This window comes from Mauremys reevesii, linkage group 2 (assembly GCF_016161935.1).
Source record: "Mauremys reevesii isolate NIE-2019 linkage group 2, ASM1616193v1, whole genome shotgun sequence".
NCBI classification, from domain to species: Eukaryota; Metazoa; Chordata; order Testudines; family Geoemydidae; genus Mauremys; species Mauremys reevesii.
Window position 1 is genome coordinate 238,541,043 of NC_052624.1, and position 21,275 is coordinate 238,562,317.

The following is a 21,275-nucleotide window of genomic DNA, read 5'->3' on the forward strand; positions in this document are numbered from 1 at the left end:
AAGGATTAATGGGAAATTATTTCTTGATAACTAACCAATGTTAGTGAGCATTATTAGCACATGCAAAATTATCAACGCAAAAGGGAGTCAGGGTTAAAGTCCCCTTCAAAAACCAGTCTTCTTTAGGCAAACTCTTCTACTGCTCATGTCTGATGCTATGTCATCATTCTAAAATGATTTTGTTAAGTAGCCGAAACTGAACCCCACTAAAGACCAAGCACTTGCAAAATTAGACCCTGTTCCTACAAACCTTACTCATGCAAACAGCCCCATTTACTTAATGGGTTGTAGTAGTGGGCCCTTAGCTCCTTTTTATTAGTAATTCAAGCAACAACAACAAAAATTAAACCCCCAGAAATTTCTAACTTAAAACATAAGAATATTTCGCCATAAGGATGACTCCAAGCATACCAGTTTTCAGCATTGGAAGTTTTATCCAAGAACTATAACACAGGCTTATCTTTAAATAAATTTTCCTATCTATACTACTTCTGGCACACTGCTTTTACAGATATATACTGTATGTGGGATGAAATTCAACTCTGTATCTGTGTGAATGAGAGGAACTGTGATAGGTGAAACCTGCATGCGTGGTTTGCTTGTGTGAATTATTGAAGGAGCCACATAATTCAAAACTAGCAACTGAATTAAAGGCTGTGAAAATTAAGACTTGTGGATGATAGCCCCTTTTAATTATTTGTAATTCAGTACCATGTAAGGGCTCAGTCAAAAATCAGGGCCACATTGTGCTGGGCATTGTAGAGAAATGCACTACATTGAGTTCCAGCTCCAGAGAATTTACGGTATATGGCCCTAATCCTGAAAACAGTTACACATATGAATAAATTTAGAAACTTGTGTAGTTCCACTGACTTCACTGGCACTATTTAATGTAAGTAAAGTTAAAGGCACATGTAAGTGTTTGCAGGGTGGGGTGTGTGTTTAACAAAATGTGAAACAGATGAAAGAGAAAAAAGTAGGGAGTGGGAGAGAGGTAGCAGTAAACTCAGCATAATAAGCATTAGATTCAGCTTGCCATACTGGATAATAGCGAGCAGCACAACATGCAAAATAATATGTTTGATTGTTCTACAAGAAGGAAGAGTCACCACAATGGTGTACTTCCAGAATAATATGAAAATGTGCATCAATCAGAGACAGTTATGAATAATATAGGTCTGCAAGCCTACCAACATGTAGGCACCCTTTACTAGAGAAGCCTCTGAACTTTATTGGGAGTGTTCCAGGGGAAAAACCTGTGTCCGGCAATCTAGCCTTAGAGACTTCAACTCCCATGATGCCTTGGGGAAGGAGGGAGAGACTACCTCCTGCAGGGAGAGCAGGCATCACACTCCATTTTGGGAAAAGGAGTGAGATTGCTGCTGTGGGGCTCTGTCCATACCAGGAGCTGCTTCTAGGAAGCCAGGAGCTGCTGCTGAGAGCCTGCAGGGGCTTTGATTGAGCAGAGAGCCTCAGGGGCTGTTGGTGGCTTCACTGGAGCCAGGGCAGAGACTATTGCTGTTTCTGGAGCTGACTGAGTTGGGCCTGCAGTGAAGGAACTGGGAGTAACCCCTACTCTGGTTTGGGAAAGTACTTGCAAGGAACCGTCACAGCAGAGAGACTGAGTCTGAGGAGAGGCAGAGCGATCGTCTCACCGAACCAGGACCCAGAGCTGCTGACCTTTGGTGGAGCCAGCTCCTATCATCAGAGGGGTTGTGCAGCTTGTTGCCTTGGCTGGACTGATACACAGAACCAACAGAGGGCTGTCTCCAGCTTCAGATCTTCCAGCTCACCCACGCAAGGGTCCAGGACTCTGAAATACCAGAGGAGCGTACAATGGGGGGTGGGGTAAATGGTGGCAGTGTAAAGGCCAGTTTAATAAGTTTCATTTACTACTGGATTTCATATTTGTTAATTGATTTTATTCAACTGACCCCTGTGGATTTAAATTTGTCGTGACATATAATCTTAGATGGTTATACCCTGATTTTTTAAGTTGTTAAGTAGAGGTGTGTTAACTCCAATTTAAGTATATTGGCTGTATATTATTTATAATTGGTATTTTGAGTTACACCCATGCCACAGATTATATTATTATTATTTAGTATTAGAATAGCTTTCTTCCTGGAGGTTCCCAAGGCACACCATTTAGTGTGTACAGGGGCCAGCCAGCTGGTGGCACCACCAATTTTAAATTCCTTTAGGAGTAAAGGGACTGCAGCAGAAGGGTGAATAGAAGATTCCCACCTATCCAACAGCACCACTGGGATATTCAGGATCTTCTTTAATGTCAACAACGTTGGGCGCCCAGGCACACAGGTGAGTGTTGCCTGCTCCCAAGTAACCCAAGGAGCAAAGGGGGGTTACACATAAAATTCCAGTGCCCTGATCTGTTGGCTCAGAAATAATTATGCCTATAGTGTCTGTCTTTTGATATAGAGGGAAGATAGATCAATAAGTAGTTTCTAATAAAAGCATCATGTAGCATCACATCAGACTACAACAACATAAACTAGAGCAGTACAAGACCCAAGAGTATTAGTTCCTGAGGGCATTGTATAAGCCTTTTTCTGTTTAGGTTTGCATGGGTTTATACATCCTGAGTCTTGCTTTGAATTTCAAGTTTTAACTAACCCTGAAATTCAATGTGAAAATCTGCCAAACTGCTTAACTTGTCCTGGTTTCTACCCCGAGCTCATCCAAAACTCAGATTTTGATGCAACTTGGTCTAGATAAATTGAAAGATTAGCAAATCTCAGTAAGACTTTCAGTACACGTCTTGAGTTTTAGGTTTGTTAAATTCAAATTTAGGCAAAACTTCCAGCTTTTATTATGAAAGCTTCTAATTATAACACAGATATATAGGGTAAGTGTACAAAGGAGGTGTCCCAAACTGTCTAAAAATATTCATGATTTGTTTTATTTTTGTGATGTAAGAAGTTTGAACTGGGTTGCAAGTTGCCATGAAATGAAATGAAGCTCTGTCTAAGGGTCAGAGTAACAGTGCTTGCAGATGATATCACCTTCTGATCTGACATACCAAGTTTTGGTTCTGATTGAGAAAAATAAGTCATTGTAGTGAAATATCTCTTGATCTCAGTTAATCATTTACACTGGCCGGCTGCACAACGTTTCATACGTTTACTGACTATACAGAGAAAAAGGTGCTTGTTTCATTTCTCTAGGTGCATAATGGATGAGAACTGAAATGATTCAGGTGGATGAACAGTCAAGGGCTGTTACTCTGTTGAAATATAGTATGGCTACCATGAAAGTAATAGAACAGGAACCCTGTGCCATTGTCCAAAGTTGGAATTTAAGCTTTAGTAAAATTCATAAAGTATATCAAGTGCTTTCTATAAAAGCAGACATAATTTAGTTATCTTCTATCGACCAACATAAATCAAGCTAGAAGTGCAGCTTCTTACTAATTTAACAATGTTTTGGTTCACATTATCTTATCTAAGCTTGTTTTTTAAAGGAACACTATCTACTTTGATAATCATAATATGTTATAAACCAGTGGTTTTCAACCTGGGGTCCGCAGACTATATTTAAGATTTCCGAAGGGGTCTGCACCTCCATTTGAAATTTGTTATGGGTCTGCAAGTGAAAAAAGTTTTTAAAACCACGGTTATAAACCAAACTATATCTGTATTTTCTGTAACTAGTAACATCTCCGATTATTAAAAATTAGAGAAATTTTAAAATTCAATTTGATTGCCACTATTTATGCTCTTTATTTTTGTCATTTTGTTTATTTTCCATGCAAATCACTGACATCAGTTTCACTTTTTATTATTGTCATTTTTCAGTTTCATTTTTTTTAGTTCAGCAAAGTCTGGGATTTGTATACTGCAGGGGCATTATTCAATATTAAAATTGACTAAACACAGAAGAAAAAAATGGCAATAGTTTCTGAAACCCTCACTCACATTAAATAGTACTGTACTCCAAGAATATTTCTAATAATTTCAGTCAGAGTACTTGTGGGGTTAGCTGCTATTCAGAGTATGGCTATCAGACAATGTCTTGTAGACATCAGTTGCAAAATTATTGTTCATAATATCCAAATAGCTAGTGACAGAAGCAAAAGCAGAACCCAGTTCTCTTCTTGAAGGCCCTTCAATCTTTAGCCTCTCCCTACTGATCAGATCTCTCATCTGTCCACACTGTTGACCTCCTGCTTTCACTGCCAATGATGCCAGCTGCACTCACCTGCTAGCTTTCTTCTCCCACAAGCATTTCTGTGTGCTTGTTTCCATGCTGTTCCTTGTGTGTGTGTGGAACTTTCCCTCAAAATCCATAAACTGACCACCTGACCCTCCAACTCTCTCTTGTGCCATGATGATGCCTATAAAACCCTGCCATCTGAAAATGGCTAGGCAGGTAGTGATTTGGGATTACTGCTTACTGTACCAAACATGCTCATTTCTGCAGTTACCTTATCTTCTCAATGAATCTGGTTCTTCCACCTGGTATCTCTTCTCAGACTGTATGCCCTCTGGGGCAAGGATTGTCTTTTCATTACTTCTCCGGACAATGCCAGAGATAATGGACCATAATCATTCATTAGGGCCATTAGGTGCTATTGTAATACAAACAGCAGATACTACTGCAGTCCCTGAGTCATAGGCCAGTGCTTTTTTTAACCACAAATCATTGTTGGTATAAAGTCCAAGGGAGATACACTCACTCCCCTATGCTAGGGCCATTCTGCATAGCTGGAACAGTATAAAAAGGCTACTAGAATTCCAGATCCAGTCAGGCATGTATTCTTCTGGCACAAACTTTATGCAAGGCAGGTAATGCAGCCATATACTGGTCTTGCTTCCATCCCTTGTGTAGAAGATAGGTCAGAAGTAGGGCCCCAGGGTTGCCGAAAGTATGTCAGGAGGCCTCACCAATCCCCATAATAGCCCAGAATCAGAAGAATGCAAAAGTGTCCTGGTCACCTCCCCCTCCCTTTGCTGGGCAGCGCAAAATATACCGAGAAAGCGATGGGCCATAAAACTTGCTCAGTGTGACTTCTCACATACAAGCCTTGTCACTGGAAAATATGATATCTGAATTAAAACAAATAAAGAAACCTAATTATGGCAGTATGATTACAGATCACAAAGGGAAGGTAAAGAGTGCTTTGCAGAAGTAGGCTGAGATATCAGACCAGATGCTAAGGGATCTATACTCAGCCCAGATTATTTACTCTCTCCATAAATGAATTGTTAGTTGAAGTATATAGCTAATAGTAATAATTCTAATAATGCTAAATTATACTGGAATGAAACATATTAGGGAACACATTTAAACTGCATAAGGACCTAGAGTGCTCAGAAAACTGGGCAAGGTCCAATGGACTAAACACAGAATGTGGTAAGGATCTTCATCTGGACTCTGGATTCAAAGTTAAATACCTCTTATAACATCTATAAGGGCACCTCTTGTAAAGGGAAGTCAGAATAGCTTTTTACACAGCATTAGTAGGACTACTACAGGGCTGAATTCAGTTTTGAGTTCAACAAATCAGAAAGATGATAAACCAGAGAGAGCCTAAAGAAAGGCTGAAAATTCCTTAAGGTTTCAAAGCATGTTCTATAGGGGTAGAGAACGGATTAGGCTCCATTTAGAATGGAGACAACAAATAAGGGTTATAGTGTAGTGATGACCTGCCAGAGAGGTGGAAAGGACTTTGCCTATATGTGGTGGCAGGATTAGTGGAGTGTTTAATAGGGTTGCAAGACAATGCAGTGATGGTGATAGTCTGAGCCACGAATGGGAAATTTTGAGAAGTACATTAAAACAAACAAACCCTAACATTATGTGAAATGTGCAATAGAGCCATTCATTTATGAGATGAATTCAAGGAAGAAGCTGTATTTAATATGAAGAGAATTAGGTTAAGTAGAAAGTTTTGGACTAACAGACACAAAAAAGCTTCCATAAAATAGAGGAAAACATTAAACTCAACAGATTTTATATAAATGTCAGATTCTAGTAACATAGCAGAGTCTATCCTGTATGTTCAGGCAGAAAGACAAGATGGAAGGTATGCAGTTTAATTAGGCTGAAACTGTAACTCCTCTGGGAACTATCCAGTAGTAACTTGTACAGTGCATGTCACAATTCCTTTCTTAATCTTTTCTAGCAGGTGGAAGGCTGCCATCAGCCTCCCCTTCCTCCCCACCTTGATCCCAATCCTTTGCTGGGACTTCACCACACTCCCATCATACAAGGGTCAAAGGGCTGGGGAAAGTGGGTTGTCTCCTCACTTTGTTAGACATTTAAGAGTCTTAAACCTGTCCCCTCACTTTAGAGGATGCCTTCCCCTAAGTCCAACTCTGGTCTGTGAGAGAACTGGACCGCCTATGGAATGAATACCTGCATTGAACACCTGCCACTCAGTGACACCAGCACTTCGCTTGGCTGCCTCCCACTTTCCTCAGCTGGGTTCCCAGATATTCAACAGTTCCTCCCTAGTGTTGGCCAAAAATACATCTGCTTTCCCAGTTGGAGAGAGGGACCTCGTTGTCCCTGGAAGAGGCCAGGGTTCTGCCCTAAGGCTATCTGTGGCCTGATGAGTAAGTCAACTTCCTTGCAAAATCCTAAATTGTTTTCACCCAGGTGTATGAAAATCACTTCAGGTGGTTGCTTCCTGGCTGCCTCAGAGGGACTTCAGCTGGTCCCAGAACATGCCTCTCCTGTCATGTCAGCCCAGAATGGCTTTTCTTTTGACACCCAATGTGCACCTTCAAGTGATCTGGCCACCCCCTCCCCTTTGAGACCAATGCACGATACTATGACTGAAGGCTGCAGTCACCCACTCATGTGATCTATTCACTTTATCCTGAAAGAAGGGATAACAGAGAAGAGTTTAGCACATTTATACCAATACCTTCCCCAACAGAGGCCTCTATACCTTTGTTTGCATTTGGATGCCACCATTGATAGGCATAACCTGTTGCATTCCTATTCCAAGACATGCTATGGATGTAACCACTCCAATCTTGAACAAATGGAATCCCACTTCACAGGGGGAACCTCAACACTATGTGCTCTTTGACATCACTGTAAACTGAAACTTTCTTTTATGAGGTAATTCCCTTCCCCAGAAGAGAGTGGTTTGGCACAGCAGACTTGAAACTAAGCAGGTCTGTACTGCTTTGACTGGGCAAATCCTAGCCTTCCCACACTCTTGTTGTACTCTTACTCACCTTGCCAGCCCTAATTGTTTCTCCTCTCTCTTTGCCCCTTGACACCTTCAGTGTGTCAGATCTCTCTCCTCCATCCCTATTGCAGATCCCTAAACTCCAAGCCCTCTCTGAATCCTTCCTTTCTGACTCCTTATCAGCTCTGATCAAGACCACCCCCTGCAATATCCTAACCAAAACCAACGACTAGAGTTTTGGTATCCTTCTGCACAGTGTACAGCTCAGTAAAAAACCTAGTTAACCTGTGATGTATAGTGACCCTGGTGTATAGTGACAAATTCTGAGAGGGCCCACCCTGAGCTCAAGTGGAGTGGAGTAAATACTCCCCTAGATGCAGTGGGACCAATGGCTTACCTGAGCCCCACTGGTCAACCCACCTGCTTAGGTGATGCATCCCTGTCATCTGTAACCTATCATTTAAATCAGCTCCTGAACCAAATGACTGGAAGATAGCCAATATGATGCCAATTTTTAAAAAGGGCTCCGGAGGAGACCCTGGCAATTACAGGCTGGTAAGCCTGACTTCAGTACCAGGAAAACTGGATGAAACTATAATAAAGAACAAAATTGTCAGACACATAGATGAACATGGTTTGTTGGGGAAGAGTCAATGTGGTTTTTGTAAAGGGAAATCATGCCTCACCAATCTACTAGAATTCTTTGAGGGGGTCAACAAGCATGTGGAAAAGGGGGATCCAGTGGATATAGTGTATTTAGATTTTCAGAAAGCCTTTGACAAGGTCCCTCACCAAAGGCTCTGAAGCAAAGTAAGCAGTCATGGGATAAGAAGAAAGGTTCTCTTATGGACTGGTAACTGGTTAAAAGATAGGAAACAAGGGTCAGGAATAAATGGTCAATTTTCAGAATGGAGAGAGAGAAATAGTCTGTGCTGGGCCTGTCCTATTTAACATATTCATAAATGATCTGGAAAATGGGGTAAACAGTGAGGTGGAAAAATTTGCAGATGTTACAAAATTACTAAAGATAGTTAAGTCCCAGGCAGACTGCAAAGAGCTACAAAAGGATCTCACAAAACTGGGTGACTGGGCAACAAAATGGCAGATGAAACTCAGTGTTGATAATGCAAAGTAATGCACATTGAAAAACATAATCCCAAATATACATATAAAATGATGGGGTCTAAATTTGCTGTTACCACTCAAGAAAGAGATCTTGGAGTCATTGTGGATAGTTCTCTGAAAACATCCACTAAATGTACAACAGCTGTCAAAAAAGTGAACAGAATGTTGGGAATCATTAAGGAAAGGATAGATAATAAGACAGAAAATATCATATTGCCTCTATATAAATCCATGGTACACCCACATCTTGAATACTGCATACAGATGTGGTCGCCCCATCTCCAAAAATGTATATTGGACTTGGAAAAGGGCAAGAAAAATTATTAGGGTATGGAACAGCTGCCATATGAGGAGAGATTATTAAAACTTGGACTTTTCAGCTTGGAAAAGAAACGACTAAGGGCGGATATGATAGAGATCTATGAAATCATGACTGGTGTGGAGAAAGTAAATAAGGAAGTGTTATTTACTCCTCATAACACAAGAACTAGGGGCCACTGAATGAAATTAATAGGTAGCAGGTTTAAAACAAACAAAAAAGTATTTTTCACACAATGCACAGTCAACCTGTGGAACTCCTTGCCAGAGGATGTTGTGAATGCCAAGACTATAACAGGGTTCAAAAAAGAACTCGATAAATTCATGGAGGATAGGTCCATCAATGGCTATTAGCCAGGATGGTCAGGGATGGTGTCCCTAGCCTCTGTTTGCCAGAAGGTGGGAATGGGTGACAGGGAATAGATCGCTTGATGATTACCTGTTCTGTTTATTCCCTCTGGGGCATTGGCCACTGTTGGAAAACAGGATACTGGGCTAGATGATACTGACCCAGTATGGCCATTCTTATGTTCTTATGTTTTTGTGCTCAGCCCCAAGGAGAAGGGAGACTCTTAAAGGAGCCACTACCCCTTTTTCCCACCAGTCCTGTATAGCAGGTGACATTGATCCAGTATTGCTCCACAGTGCCAGTGTCCCCAGTACAAGTGATTGGCTGTTTGAAGGTAGATAGTATTGCTGTGTGACTCTAGCACAGAACCATCTCACAGAGTGGAACTCTTGGTGCTCCAAAGTCTCAAAGTGAATGTCCTGAAGCACATCCTGTTTTGTCTGTCAGATATGGATGATCTTCCTGTAGACCTGAGATGTTTTACAACTTGAAGGAAATAGAGTTCATGCATGGCTGCCCATAAATGTAACAGCTATTGGTCAAGACAGTACATTATTCCCATATAGTTTAGGTGCAGTTATGCTACATGAACAAATTATTTAAATGTGAAAAATTGAGGTCTAACCTGAATTATTCCTTGGTGCTTCATAAACCTATCAGTAATTAATGGTTTGGGGGATGTCAATTTGTGATCCTTTTAGATAAGGATGTGTGGAACCTTCTTCCATGAAGAGGTTCTGTAAGTGAAAGTGAAAAGCCATATCTCCGAACAATACCACTGGTGGGAGGTTATGGAGGGCACAGTGTACAAGGAGAGAGATCCTGAGAGCATAGTTTTGGAGTGCTCCTAGTATGGGCTGAGTGGGGCTCTTACCTCCTGAACATTGCTGTGAGCACAAAGAGGGATGCATTCCCAAAGAATATTGCTGGCTTCCTACCTGCCCTCCTCTATTTACTACCTGCTCTCCTCTATTTGCTGAGCAGAAGCAGGGAATGTGTAAATAGAGGAGGGCAGGTAGGAAGAGAAGGGGGCCCCTTCAAATGTCTGGAATAGATAGTCTCCAAGCATATAGAGATTAGTCATCACTAATCAAAAGAGGAGATTTCAGCTACCTGGAAATAAAGATGGGTACATACATTTGGAGGAATGAATTAATCAATACATTTGTTGACACATTGTAGTTGCTCCCTTGCACAATATGTTCAAGAGGGAATTAGACAATAAATATGACTTCAGTGTGGTTTTGCACAAAGCATAATACTGTGCTCTCTTCCTTCATTTATCAGATCTGATTTAATCCAAAATTTCCTGCATTTCATTTTCCTCTATCCCCTACTAGATTTTAGGAGAATGACTTTTTGAAGAATGCACGAAATGGTGGGTGAAAATAAATTAGATAAATTCATGGAAGAAAAGGAAATGGAAAGGTTCAAAGATAAGTCTTTGTATATCTAGAAGAGACTATGAATGGCATCAGATAAAAAGTGTAAAGTGATTAAATAAAGGTCAAGATATGTTAAACAAATGAAGTGCAAACTGTAATCAGAGGCTATAGTGTGAGATGTGTAATGCATCTGATAGAGCTGAGGAGAAGGGGAAAGATTACAAAACAAAGCTAAGAAAGGAGAAAGGGTAAACAGAGTGGTAAGAGAAGCACATGTAGTAAATATAAGCCTGCAGGAGACATCATATCTTCATATCTCAATGACTGTACTTTGACCCATCAACCTTTTACCCCCAGTCGGGGATAGTGCAGATTATTTATTCCTTACGCCACCCAATCTTCAACCGAATTTCGCACCCCTTGATAATCTGTATGTTGTTCCCTGATAACCAGAAACGTCTATGCTTAAACTCTGTACCGTTCACTTTTTAAAAACATCATCTTAATATAAGCTTGCAGGAAAGGTGAAGATAAATAAGCCCCCCACACACTATAGAAGGAGCAACAAAAAAAGTGGGGACTCTAAAATATGGCAAGGATAATTAATTGATGGTGGAGGTAGACAAGATATTGCTTACAAAATTTATTTTTTCCCTTAGAGTTCACAAAAGAATATGAAAGAAGAGATGCCAAAAGCAATGTTAGAGACTATAACCAGGGAAGGCAGAAAGAATCCTGAGGAAAATCTGGATCATCTAATTGATGAATAAATAAGAATGGCTGAAAATAGTTAAAAATCTTGCATCAGACAGGGTTCATCTACACTAGTATGGTGTGTTGCCAGTGGATCTGCATGGTCGTGGACCATTGGCTATGACTCGGCCGTATACTTGCCCTGCTTGTGCCATGTAATGAGAATCATAATGGAACCCTTCTGTCTGGTCTCTCAATGATTTCCCCTCCTCGCTCCTAGTTCAGTGGTACCATATCAATTCAACTGTACTTATGTATATAGGGAGCAGGATTAGTCCCTTAGGAAGTAAGGAATTCACTGTAAAAGAGCAAATAATAGAATACTTGTACAATTTCAGCATATACAAATCTGCCCTGTCCCCCATACCATACCTGGTCTCCTGTACACCTGGGATCTGCACTACACAAAGAGTGTCCACCTACATCTAGACTCTTTCTTCCTATCTCTTGTAGCTCACCATGTCCCCAAACTTTACTGGTTCTGCTGCAACAAGGCACTCTACAACCACTGGGTGAGAAGGTAGGCTTTGACCCTAAGCAGCTAATGATGTATTGTAGCACGTTTTATACTTTCTTTCAAAACTCATATATAAATGGAGAGGCAACAGAAGATTGGAGGAAGTTTAGGCTGATCATCCTTGGAGGGGGGACTCCTGACACTGATATCTATCTTGTTGTGGAACACTTTTCCAAAGGAAATGATAGAGCTCTAATCATGTGGGAAATTTAAAGTCAGACTGGAAAAAAATACTTGAAAATGCACTGGAGGGAGAGTTATACATTGGCAGATGGGTGGACTAGATATCCCTACTATAATCAGTCTTTTCTTTCATGTATCTATGTGGGGTTGGAGAAGAGATATGGGGAATTCACAGAGATGAATGGAGAGGAGTCTAAGACAGAGGAAAGGATGATTTGATGAACAACAGACAGGAAGAGAATCAGTAGAAGAGGAAAGGAAAAAGATAGGGACCCTTGACACTCTTCCTTTGGACTTCTAAAATGTGTGAGAGAAAGGAAACAGTATAGGGAAAGGGTGGAAACAGGATGAGAAAATAAAATGCAAATTAAAAGATCTAAAATATTGGAAAAGGCCAAAGGAATAAGAAACTCAAAATTAAAAATAGATTAACAGGAGAAAATATATGTAATAGGAAAGAGATGGGAAGGAAGGAGTTTGTGAAAAATGATCAACAGTTTAAAACAAGCCAGTTGCACAATACATAGGGAACAGGGTCATTTTTTATTTTAATGTTACTGAATAGAACAAAGAAATTATTTTGATTAATATGGTTAATGAAATGAGACATACTATGTGTATTAGGAAATTGATTTGTAATATTCCGATTCTAACCTGTTGAGCTGGCCACTGTTGTATGTATTAGATGGAATAAAGGGCCTGTAATGTGGTATACCTGGCCCTCTGTGGCCCCCTGCTGGAGGCCCTGCAATCATACTACATCCTGCCCCAGGAAGGAAAGGAGGAGGTGGGGCCTCCAGGCCGGCCTAGAGAAGCCTCATGGAAGCAGCCAATCAAAGCCCAGATGACTCAGATAAAAGCGTCTGAAGGGGATGAGCAGGTCATTTCCTGGCTGGGACTAGAGGGGTCAGCAGGGGGCTGTTTTCTGGCCAAATGAGCTTGACTGGCAGCATTTACTGGACCTGCGAGAGGGAGGACCTGAAGACTCTAACCCTAAGGTAACTGGATGAAGGTAAAGGTACCAGATGGAAAGAGGTGCAGGGAAGGCAGTGGTTACTAATTAAAGGAAGCATGTCTGCTGTTTGTAGGGCCCCTGGTTTCCCCACACTGGAAAAGCAGTGTAAGCACCAAGAAGGGGCATGAAGAAGCCAGAAAGAAAAGTACTGGCTTCTAAGGCCCCAGAGATGGGGCTGAAGACCCAGAGGAGGGCAGACTGTTTATTGAACTTTTTGCTACCTGGAAATGGTTCTCTTTTGACTGTGTGACTTGGCTGGGGGCTGAGCCACTGGAGAGCTTCCTTGCAAGGTTGGCAACCTAGGGGTGTGCCAGAAGCAGGAAAAAAATTGCAGTACCACACCCATCTGCTAGGAGGTACTCAGAGATAAGTGCCCCTTATCACAAGGCCCAAAGACTCAAAGGTGTTACCATGACCCCATTACTGTCCAACATTAAACAGTTTTAAACAGAGACCTCAGCCTGCTTAATACAATGGCAAACTCTATAAAATTCATGCCAAAGGTTAGAAATGTATTGACTGAATCACACAAAAGGAAAAGAAGATGAGAAAAAGAGTATTGAAACTGAAATTGATTTATGTAAAATAAGCTTAATGAAAATCTGTCAAAGTCCCTTTTTGGAAGCAGTGAATATTGGTTAAAGTCTCTTATTCATTCAAATAGTCCTTCTTGATGGGGAAGAAAAGGGTTAGTTCTGTTGTTGAATTCTGAGTTGGGAATAATAGTCACTTTCCTGCTTCAGACAAAAGACAGACACAGAAGGAAGAGATGATAGGAGAGTTAAGATGGGGGAAAATATGGCTTCTGTTGATCTTCTCAAGATACAGGGTGGCTGGTCAGTCAAGGATGGATGTTTAGGGCTGACATGCTGGCTGCAACAACTGTTGCTCTGTCCCCTGGCTGGTCTCCCCAGTCAGGGTCATAATCTGGTTGGTCTGATCAGGTCCATCTCCTGCACTAGTGATTTTCAGTCCAAGCATAGCTGGAGGGGCTGTCTCATCACACACCATGCTGGTTCCATCCAGTGCAGGATCAGGAAGAGAAGGAGTGTGTGTGAGACTGACTGACTAGACAGGAAGAAGATGGGGGAGAGGGACAGAAAGGAGCACATGAGAGAGTGGAAAACAGAGCAGGATCTCACATGTATCAGATTGGGATCCTCACTGGTCCAGTGATGATGGTCAAGCAGCCCCAGAGAAGTATCAATGTTTGGTGTCGTCGCAACAATCCTCCCCCAAAGTCTTTTTGTGGTCCTTAAAAAAAAAAGGCAATGGGAGGAATAATCCATCCTTTCATTATTTTGTCCACCAATTAGGCCTAATTTCTGACACACCTGTTTTGGTTAATTAATTTTCAATCCTCTACTCCTCTTCGTTACCAGTCATAATCTTAAAACAGTCCCTGAGTGGTACCAGCAGTCCCTTTCTGTTTAAATTAAGTCAGTCTTTCTGTTTCTTCACATCTTTTCTTAGTTGTGAATAACAGATCATTGTAACAATTCATGAACCTTTACCATTTTTGCACTAGTTAGGCTAACAATTAAAGTAGGACTGCTAGGCCCCAGTTATAATACCACACAAGATGATTTGGTGTGTCTTAAAAATGGGTAAAATCAATTAGGGATTTTGCTGCCACAAAATTAAAAACTTATTTTTAGTGTTCATATTTACCAGGCTTAATAGAATCTCCCTGGATTCCCATGGGTACTTTGAAGGGAGGCCTGTTATGGCTTCTATTTCTATCTGCTCCCACAACCCACCATTTTTTTATTATTGCTACTATTATTTTAAAGGAATCTTTTTTTTTTCAGAGAATGGGGGGAAATAAAAAAGATGGCTTTTGTATTGATCTTTAACTGGTGGTAGCTCTCACAGGAATATAACTTGAAGAAACAGAGATTCTTATTGGTCTAATGCAGTGGTTCTTAACCTGGGGTGCATGCACGAGATGCGCTTTCTGGAGGTGCAAGACATGCCATATTTTTGTAGAAGGTAAATCATCAAAAACACAAATTAAGCACAGGCATTTAAGTACAACTACTTTGTTTTATCAAACCTATGTATTTATTAACATTATACATTTTTAATGATTACTGTAAAATATAAACAAAAATATATCTAGGTTTAAGTTGTACAAGAACATATTTTTTTAGGTCTAAGGGGTATGAGAACATATTTTGATTTTTGATAAGGGGTGCAAGAACATATTTTAAGAATCAAAGGGGTGCAGGCTGCAGTAAAGGTTAAGAACCACTGATCTAATGTATCATTCACAGTGCGGATGTGTCTCACCTTTCTTTGATTTGTTTGGCAGCGGCAAACTGAACTTACCACAGGTGATTGTTTTCTACAAAACAAATATCCATTTCCTGTTTTGAAAAACATTAATTGAGGGTGGTTTGGAAACAACTCACAATTCTTTGGGTCGTCCTCCCAAAATCAGGGAGGGAAGTAGAATTGGACAAAAGGTCCCAGGTTTGGACCATCTGTGAAAAGTCACCAAATTAATATGCCATTTCTATTATGATTGCTGTAAGACTCTTTAGAACAGGTGTGTAATGCATCTTACAGTATTATTAAAGCAACTTTCCTGAACTCTGTACTTCTATCTAATTATACAGTATATAATCATAAAATTATTAAAGACCCTGCATATCCAAGTAAACTTCCCTCCTTCCTAATACATATTCAACCTCTACTCCTAGAAAAATCAGTCTAAATAGATGAAATTTACATTGCCCTGAAAACAATGAAATCCATTAGCACGATGACATTGGCATAAAGAACAATGGTACTAATTTATGACCCTTCTTTCATACCTGGTACATTTTTGATTCCCCCCCCTCACCTCCATTTTTCTCCTCCCCTGGCAGTGTTGCATTAACTCTTTTCAGCACATGATCTTCAATACCTTTTCTGTCATACTATTATATGAACCGATTAAGCTAAATGGTTCTAGTCAATCATTGACATTGATTAACACTTGGCATATTTACTAAGTATACAACGCTTCCAAATTATAGTACTTTTAAATTTCAAAAAAGGCAATGGTTACTATTAGAAACGCATTACCGATTATCAACTTTCAGGTCAAGTATCAGAGGGGTAGCCGTGTTAGTCTGGTTCTGTAAAAGCAGCAAAGAATCCTGTGGCACCTTATAGACTAACAGACGTTTGCAGCATGAGCTTTCGTGGGTGAATACCCACGTTGCATCCGAAGAAGTGGGTATTCACCCACGAAAGCTCATGCTGCAAACATCTGTTAGTCTATAAGGTGCCACAGGATTCTTTGCAACTTTCAGGTCATAGATGATAGATTTTCTGAAGCATCCCAGCTCTTTGGCCTCACCATCAATCTCCAGAAGACAGAGGTCTTGTTCCAACCAGTGCCAGCCATCTTCATCCACGGCACACAGCTGAAAACTGTGGATCAGTTCACGCATTTGAACAGCACAATCTTGAGTGATGGTTCCCTTGATAAGGAAATTGCCTCCAGAATCAGTGAAGCCAGTCCGGCTCTTGGCCGACTTCAAATAAAAGTCCTTAACCAACACATTTGTCTCTCTACCAAATTAATGATCTACACGGCAGTGGTCCTAACATTTCTCCTGTATGGATGTGGGACATGGACTCTTTATAGATGGCACATTAAGCAGCTTGAGTAATTTCACATGCACTCTCCCCACTCAATAATGAGCATTTGCTGGCAGGAGAGTGACCAAAATTAAGGTCCTTGAGAGAGCAAACACAACCAGCATTGAGGAAATGCTATTGAGAGTACACTATGCGGGGAGATCGATCTAAGTTAGGCAACTTCAGCTATGTGAATAACGTAGCTGAAATCAATGTACTTAGATCTATTTACCGCGAGGTCCACACTGCGATATGTTGATGGGAGACACTCTCCTGTCAACTTCCCTGGTGGAGTACAGGAGTCGATGGGAGAACAATATGCAGTTGATTTAGTGAGTCTTCACTGGATCCCTAAATCGACCACTGATGCATCAATTGCCACATGTCGATCCCCTGGTAAGTGTAAACAAGTGCTTAGGTGGACCACATATGTCATCCGAATGGAAGACCATCATCTCCCAAAACAGGTCTTGTATGGGGAGCTGAGTCAGGGCAAAAGAAAGAAGACTTGTCTGTATGAGTGCTTCAAAGATAATGTGAAGAACAGTCTCCAGTGAGCTGACATCAGCATCAAAGAACTTGAGCAAATAGCTCAGAAAAGGACTCTCTGGCAGTTTCTGACAAGAACATCATGCAACAAGTTCAAGTGGGATTGATGAAATTGTCTCCAGGCTGCACACAGGCTAAAAGGTGCCACAGAGCTGCATCATCGAACATCATAGATAAGGACTTGCCATGCCCTCAGTGCAACCGACTCTGTGCATCAGGGTTCAGATTTCAGAGGTGTATTTCTCATGGTCAGCAATGGACTACCAACAACAACACAGATTACTGAATAATAATATGGAGTTTATCATATGCAAACTACCAGAAATACAAATGATCATATATCAAAATTTTAAATTCTGGAGTGCTCAAATTGCAGTCTTGAAATTGTGGCAGGTAATCATAGCACTGAAAGATCAGAACAGAGGGAAGGGGAAACCTTTGGTATATTAGGCTTAATTAGCCTGTGGAACTCATTGTCACACTACTATTGAAGCTATGAGCTTAGTAGGATTAAAAAAAGATTGGACTTTTATCTGGATAACAGATACTTAAATAGTAGTCCCTATGAGCTTAACATAGGACTTCTTGCTGCTTTCTGGGGAGAAGCTGGTGGTAGCCCTTTTCAGAGAGGATACTCAACCAGATGGACCATTAATCTGATCCAGTATGGCAATGCTTATGTTTCTTTCCCCTTGGGGTAATTAACCCCTAGGGGAAGAGGCAGGGAGCATGGTAGTAGGGAGCAAGCCTTCAGGAGAGTGCCTGAACTGAAAGTTTGTCTGCCTCCTGGTCAGGGAGGGTAGAAATGAGAAGGGAGGTTCTTAGTAGCCTCCCCCGTCAAACATTCACATAACTTCATCCTCAGTCCTCGCCCACAGACAACCTGCCAACCTGAAGCATATTCTCACCAGCAACTACACACCGCACCATAGTAACTCTAGCTCAGGAACCAACCCATGCAACAAACCTCGATGCCAACTCTGCCCACATATCTACACCAGCAACACCATCACAGGACCTAACCAGATCAGCCACACCATCACCGGTTCATTCACCTGCACATCCACCAATGTAATATATGCCATCATATGCCAGCAATGCCCCTCTGCTATGTACATCGGCCAAACTGGACAGTCTCTAAGGAAAAGGATAAATGGACACAAATCAGACATTAGGAATGGCAATATACAAAAACCTGTAGGAGAACACTTCAACCTCCCTGGCCACACAATAGCAGATCTTAAGGTGGCCATCCTACAGCAAAAAAACTTTAGGACCAGACTTCAAAGAGAAACTGCTGAGCTCCAGTTCATCTGCAAATTTAACACCATCAGCTCAGGACTAAACAAAGACTGTGAATGGCTTGCCAATTACAGAACCAGTTTCTCCTCCCTTGGTTTTCACACTTTAACTGCTGGAACAGGGCCTCATCCTCCCTGATTGATCTAACCTCGTTATCTCTAGCTTGCTTCTTGCTTGCTTATATATACACCTGCCCCTGGAAATTTCCACTGCTTGCATCCGAAGAAGTGGGTATTCACCCACGAAAGCTCATGCTGCAAAACGTCTGTTAGTCTATAAGGTGCCACAGGATTCTTTGCTACTTCTACAGAGAACAGACTAACATGGCTACCCCTCTGATACTTTCATCCTCAGTGTTAGTTGTAAATCAGTAACCACTGTTGTCAGATGTTTGGCTCCTCTGTATCCATCCCAGCTCTGTGCAGGTAGCTGGCACATCAGACCTTGAGCAAACCACCTAATGAGCACAAGATCCATTGAAGTACAAAGGCACCTGGCCAGGTTTATTCTTGGCGAAGCATGGCAATAGCGCTTAGCAGACTCTACGAGGATACTACGACATGTATGCCTGTGACAATGGACGCAGCTCAGTGAATGCTGGGACTTTCCATTCCCCACTTGGCTGGTCAAAGACACTTCTTTTGAGATGCCATTTTATATACCAGTACAAACAAGTTACATATTGCTCCTCTGATGTGGTTAGTTACTGCCCTTTGATGTGGGTTCTTACCATCCATTACCTTGTACATGTTGGTTTGATCAATATATCTCTATCAATAACACTGGTATCCTGACCTTATCTTTAGGAGGGGTCAATGTGTTCTCATTACCTTTGGAAGAGGAATGTTTGTACCATACTTGGTATTGGGGTGTTCTGGTATCATCTTTCTGGAATGTGTTTGTGTAACTAGCCTATGCCTAGCCTTTCTTAGGAATGTGTGTGGTTTTTTGCAATACCAGCCCTGTTCTTGCCAGGTTTTATGAGCTTGCAAGCAGGCAGAGCCTGACTTCTGCTAACTTTGCTTCTTTGCTTTATATCAGCAAAGCTTGACCACTACTTCAGTTCAAGCCTTAGGCCTCACACCAGACTTCTCACACAAGGCCTTACGTCTCAGGCTCTCTTTCTACTACAACCACCAGAGTTGAACTGCAAGAACAATAGCTGTAATCACAGGCCAGATGCTGTGGTCCTTACTCAGCCACAGGGTATGGCCTCAGCTCTTATCAAAGCAAACTACCAGTGAAGTCTGAGAAATGTTTGAATAAGGAAAACCAACCAACCAAACAAAAAATTCCTCAGATTGTAAATTCTTTGGTGCTGAGGAGTTTAGTGACTAGTACGGTAGTGCTCTTAGCCATGATTTGGGATCCTAGATGCTACCACAATACAGATAATAACAATCTGAAAAAGGGCCTCAGAATTTGTTCCATATAGAAAGGCAAATGAAGAACAATTTCTGACAATTCAGCTGGGAAAAGAGGCTCATGGAAAGAGACAGATGTAAATTGCTTTTTGCAATTTGCTGTAAAATCACTACCTTATTTAATTTTCATGATTCTAGCCAAAATGTGATTTGTTTCCCAAACAGTGCCAAGTTAGTTGCACAACCCTTGTTGCAATCAGAGCTGTTTAGCCAGTGAGCTGGACTGCAAAGCAGCAGCCGCATGGATAGTGGAGTAACTTAATATTCGCAATGCATTAATCAGAGAAGAGAAATCTGGCTTGCAGTCATCTGTTGGGTGCAAAGAGGGGGATACCAACCAAAGACAGCATGAGAAGTACAGTGGAAATCTAGGAAGCTGATAGACTGCAGACATTTGGGGAGGGGGGGAATATCACAGGGAAACACTTTTCTGAACTGTGATTTGTGATGCAAATCATGCAATTTTGAACTTTGGTAATTTTTACTTTAAAATCTATAACTGAATGAAAGCAAAACATGACACCAGTTTACATTCCTTTTTGTATTCTGCATTTGCTGTTTTCACAAGATAAATGTTAAGTAAAAACACCCAGTAGCACCAGTCAAGATTTTGCCCCCATCTTGTCCGGTGTTGCACAAGAAATAGAGATGGTGCTTGTCCTGACAAGCGTATAATTTACAAACTGTCAGTCACATATCTTTTTATATGGTATGTCCAGTTTGATTCACCACCTCATATCGGTCCTTCTTTGGGGTTCTGTAGAGGAATGACAGCTTCAGCTTCTAGTCTCAGCTCCACAAGGACTTGCCCGAGGGAAGTATGAATCAAGGATCTTTGCCCGCTCCATTCCCTGACCCCTAGTTTATGTTGTGCCAGCCAGCTGTCCCAACTTTAAGGGTTTGTGGTAATTTGTTATATCTTTTTTAAAATATTTTCCTTAACTATGTGGCTAGTGAGTATGGAGGAAATGGACTGGAGCCAGGACCATGGCTAAACATACGAATGTATCACATGTCTCTACTGCACTTGGAGTAACATTAGATAGCTTGAGTGAGTGTCTGTCTTCCTCAAAGTGTGTATGTCATCAAGCACACGTAAGCGAATTAATAGTGGAAGAGAAAAGGGGGAGAAAGAAAATGTGCTTGAATGTATGACAAAACTCTTACATATACATTTTCTGGAATGTTATATAGAAGATTAATTTTACTAATCCAAAAAGGAAGCAATAATTTCAATGGAATGCAGTCTTCTTTCCATGTACAGATACTTTATTAGAGCTGCAGATGAACAAAGATACTACAAATGTTGATAAACAAGTTTTCTCATGCATCTCTCACAATCTACTACTGCAGGAATGGTTGAAATACCTGGGACCTTTTGTCATGAGTCACTTAGAAGAAAGATGGAAATATGAAGAGGGATTTCTTTAACATGCACACCTTATTATCAGCAATGTGGAGGCAGAAGCAGAAAATTGTGCTTGAAAGTTGTATTTGTTTAAATTACAAGTCTTTCCCCCATTCTTAATGCTCCATACTGAATTAAAACTAAAGTTC